This window comes from Chenopodium album, chromosome 8, assembly GCF_948465745.1.
Source record: "Chenopodium album chromosome 8, dcCheAlbu1.1, whole genome shotgun sequence".
Taxonomy (NCBI): domain Eukaryota; kingdom Viridiplantae; phylum Streptophyta; class Magnoliopsida; order Caryophyllales; family Amaranthaceae; genus Chenopodium; species Chenopodium album.
In genome coordinates this window covers 63,497,970-63,507,057 of record NC_137841.1, presented here as the reverse complement: position 1 = coordinate 63,507,057, position 9,088 = coordinate 63,497,970, and the positions used below count along the sequence as shown (strand labels likewise).

The 9,088-nt window shown below is 36.2% G+C and overlaps 1 long non-coding RNA gene across 1 annotated transcript; it reads left to right on the top strand.

Moving 5' to 3' along the window:
• The first annotated feature begins 6,904 nt into the window (after nucleotides 1-6,904).
• On the top strand, nucleotides 6,905-9,088 carry LOC145556236 (uncharacterized). Its single transcript, XR_014091813.1, has 2 exons — nucleotides 6,905-7,025; nucleotides 8,570-9,088. It is a non-coding gene; the product is annotated as an uncharacterized LOC145556236 (long non-coding RNA).

The following is a 9,088-nucleotide window of genomic DNA, read 5'->3' as shown; positions in this document are numbered from 1 at the left end:
CGAATGCCCATCTTGCCAAGTAAAAACTCAAATTGCGCCTTTCCTAAGGCCTTTGTAAAAATATCCGCCAATTGAATCTTCGTAGAAACATACGATGGCTTAATCACTCCTTCTTTAATGGCATCCCTAATAAAATGACAATCTACCTCAATGTGTTTTGTCCTCTCATGGAATACCGGATTGTTAGCAATATGAAGTGCCGATTGACTATCACAATACATGTTCATACCTTGTTTATGTTCTACACCCAAAGATCGAAGTATTTGTTTCAAGTGTTTCAACTCACATTGCAAACCTGTCATTGACCTATACTCGGCCTCTGTGGAACTCGTAGAAACTGTAGGTTGCTTCTTAGTCTTCCAGGATACGGGAGATAACCCAAGCAATACAAACCAACCTGTCAACGATCTACGAGTCAAGGGACAACTTGCCCAATCTGAGTCACACCATCCTTCCAATTGGAGACTACTATCCGACCTTAGTAGAATGCCTTGACCGGGACATTTCTTCAAATATCTTACTACTCTCAATGCCGCTTCCCAATGTTCCTCTTTTGGACATTGCATAAATTGTGACAAAATATGCACCGAGTAAGCCAAATCCGGCCTTGTGACTGCCAAATATATCAAACGTCCAATCAACCGCCTATATTGTTCACCATCTGCATGCTCCTTCCCTTCTACTAAGGCAAGTTTATGATTTTGCACCATCGGAATGTCCGCCGGCTTTGCTCCTAGCAACCCTGTCTCAGAAATAATATCCAAAGCATACTTACGCTGACACACATAGAAACCATGTTTACTACGTGCCACTTCTAGCCCCAGAAAATATTTCAAGGCACCCAAATCTTTCATTTTAAAACATTGACACAAGTATGCTTTAAAACTCTCCAATGCAAATGTATTATTTCCTGCAATTATCATATCATCCACATAAACTAAGACACTGAGCTGCATTCCACCCTTTGAAAGAGTGAATAAAGAATAATCAGAGTACGACTGTTTAAATCCATATTTCTTCAAAGCTGTGGACAATTTTTCAAACCAGCATCTAGGAGCTTGCTTCAAACCATATAAGGACTTCCTCATCTTGCAGACTTTATCTGAATTGCCTTTTTGAAATCCCGGCGGTACTTTCATATAGATCTCCTCCTCTAAATCACCGTGCAAGAAAGCATTATGCACATCCATTTGTTGCACATCCCAATTTTTAATTGCTGCAACTGCTAAGAAAGTACGTACCGTAGACATTTTCACCACTGGAGCAAACATTTCATTGTAATCGATCCCTTCTTCCTGATGATTACCAAACACCACAAGTCTTGCTTTTAATCTTAGCAGATTACCGGCCTCATCTCTCTTCTCAGTGTAAACCCACTTGCTTCCAAGTGCTTTCTTTCCTGGTGGAAGATTCTCCAAGGTCCAAGTGCCTTGATCTTCTAGAGCCTTTATTTCTAAGGCCATAGCTTCTCTCCAACCTTCATGTTGCATTGCTTCCTTGAAAGTTCTCGGTATTCGTGCCTCTGTGACTACTGCAATATAATTTCTATGTTTTTTTGAAAACCGATCATAATTCACAAAATATGTTATAGGATAGGGAGTACCTGGGGAAGATGATGTCGCGGATGAAGATGTGACTTTATTTTTATTTTTCCGAATGGTGTGAGTAACACAATCCCTCAACTTCGTCGACGGAAATTTCACTCTTTTCCCTCGTCCCAGCTCTTCTTCACCCGTATTTTCTGTAGCCATGCTACCCCCCCTGTCCTCCAAAGTTTGCATGGCTGGAACCCCCTGTAATTCATGCTCCGAGCTGCTGTGTTGCTGCTCAGAGCTACTGTGAGGATGCGGACTGCTGTCTGGGAGTTTTTTGCTGCTGCCCGTATTTCCAGCATGGCTCGAGGCCTGCTGGGCAGACCCCTCCGCAGCCAGGTTGCGGCTAGGAGTGATTCCCCGCGGCCTGGCTGCGGTGCACTCTGTCTGGGGTGCATCCGTGGCCTGCTAGGCAGCAAGGTCCGCAGCCAGGTTGCGGCTGGGCACCTGCTCCCGCGGCCTTGCTGCGGTGTCTTCTGTCTCGGCCTGCTCACCCCTTTCTTGCCCATTATCTTCATATACTCCCACCAAATCTCCATCATGCCATGCCTCAAACTCATCTTGATCGCCTAAAAATTCAGCCACCACATCCGAAGTACCACCATTGTCATCCACACTCTCACTAAACGGATATACTTGTTCATGAAACTTCACATCCCGGGACACAAAATACTCTCTAAGTCAAATAATTGCCACCCTTTTTTTCCAAACGGATAGCCAAGAAACACATTTTCTACTACGAGAATCAAACTTATCTCCCTTACTTCGTTGATTATGTGCATAACACAAACAACCAAACACTCTAATAGAATCATAAGATGGAATTTTGCCAAACAACATTTCATACGGAGTTTTATTATGAAGAACCGGACTTGGAGTTCGATTAATCAAATAACAAGCAGTCAAAGCACATTCACCCCAAAATTTAATCGGCAATCCCCCTTGAAACTTCAAAGCACGAGCCACATTAAGAATATGTTGATGTTTTCTCTCAACTCTCCCATTTTGTTGAGGGGTACCCACACAAGATGACTAAAAAATAATCCCATTTTTAGCAAAATAATCTTGAAGATGATTAAACTCGGTACCATTATCACTTCTAACAACCTTGATAAGTCTATCAAATTGGCGTTTTATTAGAGCAATAAAATTGAGAAAAATAGATTCAACCTCAGTTTTATTGCGAATTAAATAAATCCAAACACCTCTAGAGTAATCATCAACAATTGTTAAAAAATATTTTGCCCCACATGACGAAGGAACTTTATATGGACCCCACAAATCAATATGAACTAACTCAAACAAATTACTAGCATTATTCTCACTAATAGGAAAACTATCCCTAGTTTGTTTTGCACGTGGGCATACATCACAAACATTTTTATTTTTCCTAACTAAGTTACTCACAGGGGGAAGTAACTTCAAAACTTTTTCCGACGGATGACCCATACGTTGATGCCAAAGATCCACCACACAATCCACTGCTAGCACCTTCACTTGCGGCACACCTCGGAAAAAATAAAGTCCATCTTGTCTTTCACCCACGCCAATCACCGTCCTCGTCAATTGGTCCTGAATAACACAAATTTTGTTAGTGAATTGAATTGTACATTGCGACTCATCACTGAGTTGAGTAACAGAAATCAGATTACAATTCAAATTAGGCACAAATAAAACATTATCAATCACCAAACCTCCATCCAAAGTGACCGAACCCAATTGATTCGCGTTCACTGTTTGACCATCCGGCAAACCAACCGGACAATTCTGTATTGTCTTGACATTTCTCATGAGTGATATGTCATTAGTGACATGATTTGAGGCTCCTGTATCCACAATCCATAATACATTTGTATTACCTTCTAACCGTGGCTTAAGAATATCAATGATTTGCTGTGCTTGTTCTGTTGAAACACCTACGAGACCTTGAGTAGGACTTGTTTGTGAGGATGATGAATTTCCGGAATTGGAATTTGTCCCCCCTTGTACTGCATTTGCACGAGCAGTAGCAAGAGACCCACTCGACGAAGCATTGCCACGACCATAGCTACCTCTTCCTCCACGAGTGCTAGAGCCGCCTCGACCACGTCCTCGTCCTCCTTTTCGATTCTCATCCCATCCTTCCGGGAAACCAATGATCTGAAAGCACCCCTTTTTCCAATGCCCCATACAATTACAATGAGTACAAAAAGGTCGATCACCGTCCCCCGATTCGTCTTTAGTACGAGACTCCACTTTAAACGCCATCACGTTTTCTTTTGGTTTCACATCCTGAGCCCGCAATCTCTCGGTGTTAATCACCGTTTGATATGCATTGTCAACTAGAGGTAATGGTGATTGTGCTAATAATTGAGCACGAATTGCTTCATAGGGATCATCAAGTCCCATCAAAAAATAGTGGAGATAATCCTCCTCACGAATCTCTGCAACCTGCTTTGCAATGTTACACTTACATATACCACAAGTACATTGCGGAACACGACAATATTGAACTAGTTCTTTCCAAATTTTTGACAGTCGACCGAAATAATCGGTCACAGACTCAGAAGAAGCCTGTTTACATTCTCCCAGTGACTGTTTCAACTGACAAATACGAGTCCCACTCACCACACAATAACGTTGCTTTAGGTGCTTCCACAATTCACTAGCAACATCAAAGTCCTCAATTAGGGAACTTATGCTATCCTCAAGCGTGTTCGTAATCCACGAAACGAGCATGGAGTTCACAGCTATCCAGTGCTTCTGCTTCAATACATCAGTCGGCTCCAATATGGTGCCATCAATGAATCCAAACTTGAACTTTGCGATCAACGAACGTCGAACCGCTTTAGCCCATTCATCATAATTTGGTCCTTTCAATTTTACAGGGGTGATAACCACACCCGGATGATCACTTGATCCTAGATAATAATCAAGATCAACCGGTGGTGGTGGTGGAGATTGATTCTCATTCTCATTCTTTGTCATCTTTCACGACCCTCTGTATTTCCTCACGTTAATTAATTATTATTATTATTATTATTATTATTATTATTATTATTATTATTATTATTATTATTATTATTATTATTATTATTATTATTATTATTATTATTATTTTCTCTAACCTAAGCTCTTGATACCATGTCAAAATAGGGAGAAAATATGATTGAACGGCTTAACCCTCTTATTCACATATGAAGAATATATATATAGGTACAAAGATATTCCTAACCCTAACATAATTAGGAATAAGATAGAATATTAACATAACTAGAATCCTAAAGATAATATACAATATTTCCCAATTATTATCTTAACACTAAAGGTCCATTTATTGACTACGTTGTAACCTTGCCATTAACCCTCCGTTACATGTTGCCGTTAGTGGAGCCAACTTTACATCTATTTTATTTTTTCCCAATTTTCGTGCTTAATAATAATAATAATTCTCTCGTGGGTTCCCAATTTACAGGAACGACTGAACGAATGAATTGCTGGCAGCCAGGTAGCATTAATCTACGGACAAGTTTAGGATACAGGTCGCCTGCACGTTTTTGTATTACTCGTAACGTTTTATTAGAAGATTTTGTCCTTCATTTGATGTTTAAATGTTTTCAAACTTATTGAAGGGTATAACGTGTATAGCAAAATCTCATAATATAAAGTAATTTATATACAATTTTTCTTTTATATACGTATTACAAACATTTCTAAGAAGGCTTTGTGTCATGTGTATGCTTCTTGCATTATAATTGTGCCACATCACCATCTAATAATCTATGTCGATGTTCATTAAAAACGTATAAAAAGAGCTTTTAACTCCTAACATTATCAATAAATGAAAATTGCACTTCTTGCCATCATGGCTAGAAATTAAACTATGCTATCCACATTTCCTTAAAAAGAATGCTATCCACCTAATTAAATATATTTATATGTACAACAAAACCTTCCAATAAACTAAAAACAAATGAAAATCATAAAACTTTTAATTTTTCTTAGCTATTTAACATTATATTTCAAATATATTTTACAAATTTATTGTTGTCGTCTATATATTTTAATAATATAAAAAAAAAAACCAAATCCTTTACGAAAAAAGGAGATTACTCTAAGCGAAGTAAAATCTTGGGACAATGCCCGAGTCACACTATAGTTATTTCTTAAATTAATGAGCATATATATGAGTTTCAAATCTTAGCCGGACGCCATGTATTTAAAATTTTCTAATATTTGTATATTTTTTCATAATATGGAGTAGTGGTTAAAGAAAAAAAAAAAAGGAATAAAGTTGTGCATTAATTGTTTAAATTAATGAGCATATGAGTGTTGATAATACTAATATCTAAAATTTTACAGTATATTATTTTTTAAAAAAAATTGATACTTTCTTCGTCCCTTTATTAAATGCCTATTTATAGTATCTGTTACTCGCATAATAAAGATAAGTAGACATCTAATTAAGGGACAGAAGGAGAATAAAGTAATTTTTTAATGATTTTGTTTAATAATATGTAAGAGTCAGCTCTCTTACTTTTAAATTCCTGGCTTTACCTTTGGTGTCAAGCAAACCAATGTACCTAAACAAAAACATTGGGAGTAGGAGGTAAGGTGAAAATAATATGTAGGGTCTCGTAAAAATCGTCTTATTTATTATTTTTTTTGTAATAAAAAATTGGAGATGTACGTATACGATTTAAAAAGGTATTGAAAAGTATGAAAAAACATGAGTACATCAAAAGAAAATGGAGACAGTGCTTTATGTTATCAAATTTTCTGAAAATGCACTCCTCACATGATGATTATAAATGATCAACTTATTACTATCGACTCAATTAATTGAAGATCGTCGTTAAAAATTTACCAATTAAATCGATTAAATGATACACCAATTAGCTCCAGGTAAATTTTATTTTTGAAAATAATTCTTTATGATTTCTATATGGATCTTGCTAGCAGGTGTTCCTAGGCGTTAAATAACTAATTAATATATTATCTAATTTAAAATAGTATTAAGTTTGAAATGTAAGTTAAAATCACACGTCAATTAGTACAATTTATGTTTATTTAATTTAATATTTTTACTTTTAATTCTTTTATCTAAAGTCCCGAAAGCACTCACTAATTTCTGTCTTTATAAAATAAAGTCTCACGAGTATAAAAAAATCCTTGGATTTATTAAATAATAAGTCTGGCCTGTCCATTAATCGTGATGAGTCTGTGCTGGCCTCTAATCTCATATTCTCATGTATGTAATTAAGGCCGACAAGGCGGCATAAAAGTGTGTATAAATATAGAAAAATGAAGTTAAGCAAAGTCACAAACAAATCATTTAACATACATCAAAGGTAAACAATTAGGTTTTCGAGAGAGCAATGGCTAAATTTGTCCCTAGTACCCTTTTGTTTGCAGTTTCTCTCGGACTTCTTTTGGTCATTGTGGCTTCACAAGGTAATGTATAAGCACATCCTCTGGGTTTATTTTTTATTTTTTTTTTTATTTATTTATTTATTTATAATTTTCCTACTAACAAACTATGGTAATTATGTGAACAGTATCATTTGAGGGTTTTTACATTCATATTATATGTGTAAACAACTGTTTTAATTTCATGTTTTGATTGAGTACCACTACATACATTATGAAAGAATCTTGGAACATTATTAAATTAATTAAAACTAATCCCAACTTTCTCCCCATTTGCAAATACTCCCAAATCCCAACTTTCACCCATTCACAAATAATCCCAACTTCAGATTATTTTAAATAATCCGAAGTTTGGGGTCATTTGCTTACTTTGATCTCAATCGATTATCAACATGTTATAATATATTACTTGGACATTTATCATCACCTGATTGGTCCAAAAAAAAAACTGTAAAACCTCCCTAACCCAGCCACCACCCCCACCCTTTCTCGAGCCATCACCGCCACCATTGTCTCACCATAACAACTACTGTCGATTGATCTTTCCTCACCCACCATCAAAACCCTCTCCCCTTACTTTCCCCACCGTCGACCACTCCATGCTCCACAAGCACCAATTCACCACTAAAATCACCCCTTCTCACACAAGTCACCGAAACAAACGTACCCCTCCCCACACTAATCACTCAAACCACCCCTATCCCCACACAACCACCACCGAACCAATGAAACCCTCCCTTCCCCATCGAACCAATGAAGCCCTCCCTCCTCCCTTCCTCCACCGCAAAAAACCATTCCCCTTCCCTCCCGCTCAGGCCTCAATCAAAATTATAAAAAATAAGTTATAGATCAGATTATAAAAAAAATAAATTCATGCAATATCTATTTTATTGTTCTATATTCGATTTTAGTGCTAAATATTTTTAATTTCGTAATGAAAACATTATAAAAAGTACAAAACACACAGATATAAAAATTAAGTAAGGCCTCATTTGATATATTTTTTTCTTATAGATTAGCATATACATAAGTTCAAAGTTTGTTCACATTAGGCAATCAAATCAAATGTTCAGAACAAAATTGATAAATAAGTTTATACCAGATTGGATAAGAAAAAATAAGGTGACCAAACATAGCATATATTTTTTTTATGCTTTGGCGGTGTTCCAAGTTGGGACAATTGCGTAAAAGAAAAACAAAAATCAAATTAATTTAAGAAGATACTATAAAGATTAAGATTATTCCATATTAATTAAAAGTTGATATCATTATTATATTGAGAAGATAGTTCAAATTTGGCAATATTAATGTCAATTTTAACCGTCTTCTAAATATAACGATCATTATTATAGGATTGTTGGTCTATTTAGAGTTAGTTACAGTCACTTTATAAATTGAATTGAATATACTACCTTTGTTGCATATTAGTTGCAAGACTGATCTGAAATGCAACTTTAGGTAATATTTGTAAGAGATAAAATATTTTAAAGTTGCAACTAATATGTAACGGAGACAGTATAAAAGTTCTTGTTTCCCCTCTCTCATCTCTACATTTATAATTTCAACAGCAACGGTGTGCTCCAAGACAAGTAAGAATTTTGAAGGAGAATGCGCTGACAACAACAAATGTGACCAAGAATGCAAGGCTGAGCGCACGCTAGGTGGAGTTTGCAAAGATCGACCCCCTACATTCAACTCTGCTGCTTTTATTGAATGTGCAAAGAAATATTTGCGTAAAACTAAGAATCGTTGCCAAGAGGAAACTAACGAACAAGAAGCTGTAAAATGCTATAGAAGCATATTACACTCATATACACCCGGACGTTATCCATGTGACGGAGCTGGGAGGGTTTCTCAAGGTCGCGGTTGTAGCTGCGCTTACGTCTGCTGAAATCTCATCGCAAATATGCATCTATCGTTGTTTCATCTATATTATTATTATTATTATTATTATTATTATTATTATTATTATTATTGTGGTAGTTGTTTCAATGTCATTGGAGTATAATGAACCCCAAATTGATTTCAAAAACCCTAATCAAACATACATTTATGATAACACGATTATTCACTCGATTTTGCATTTT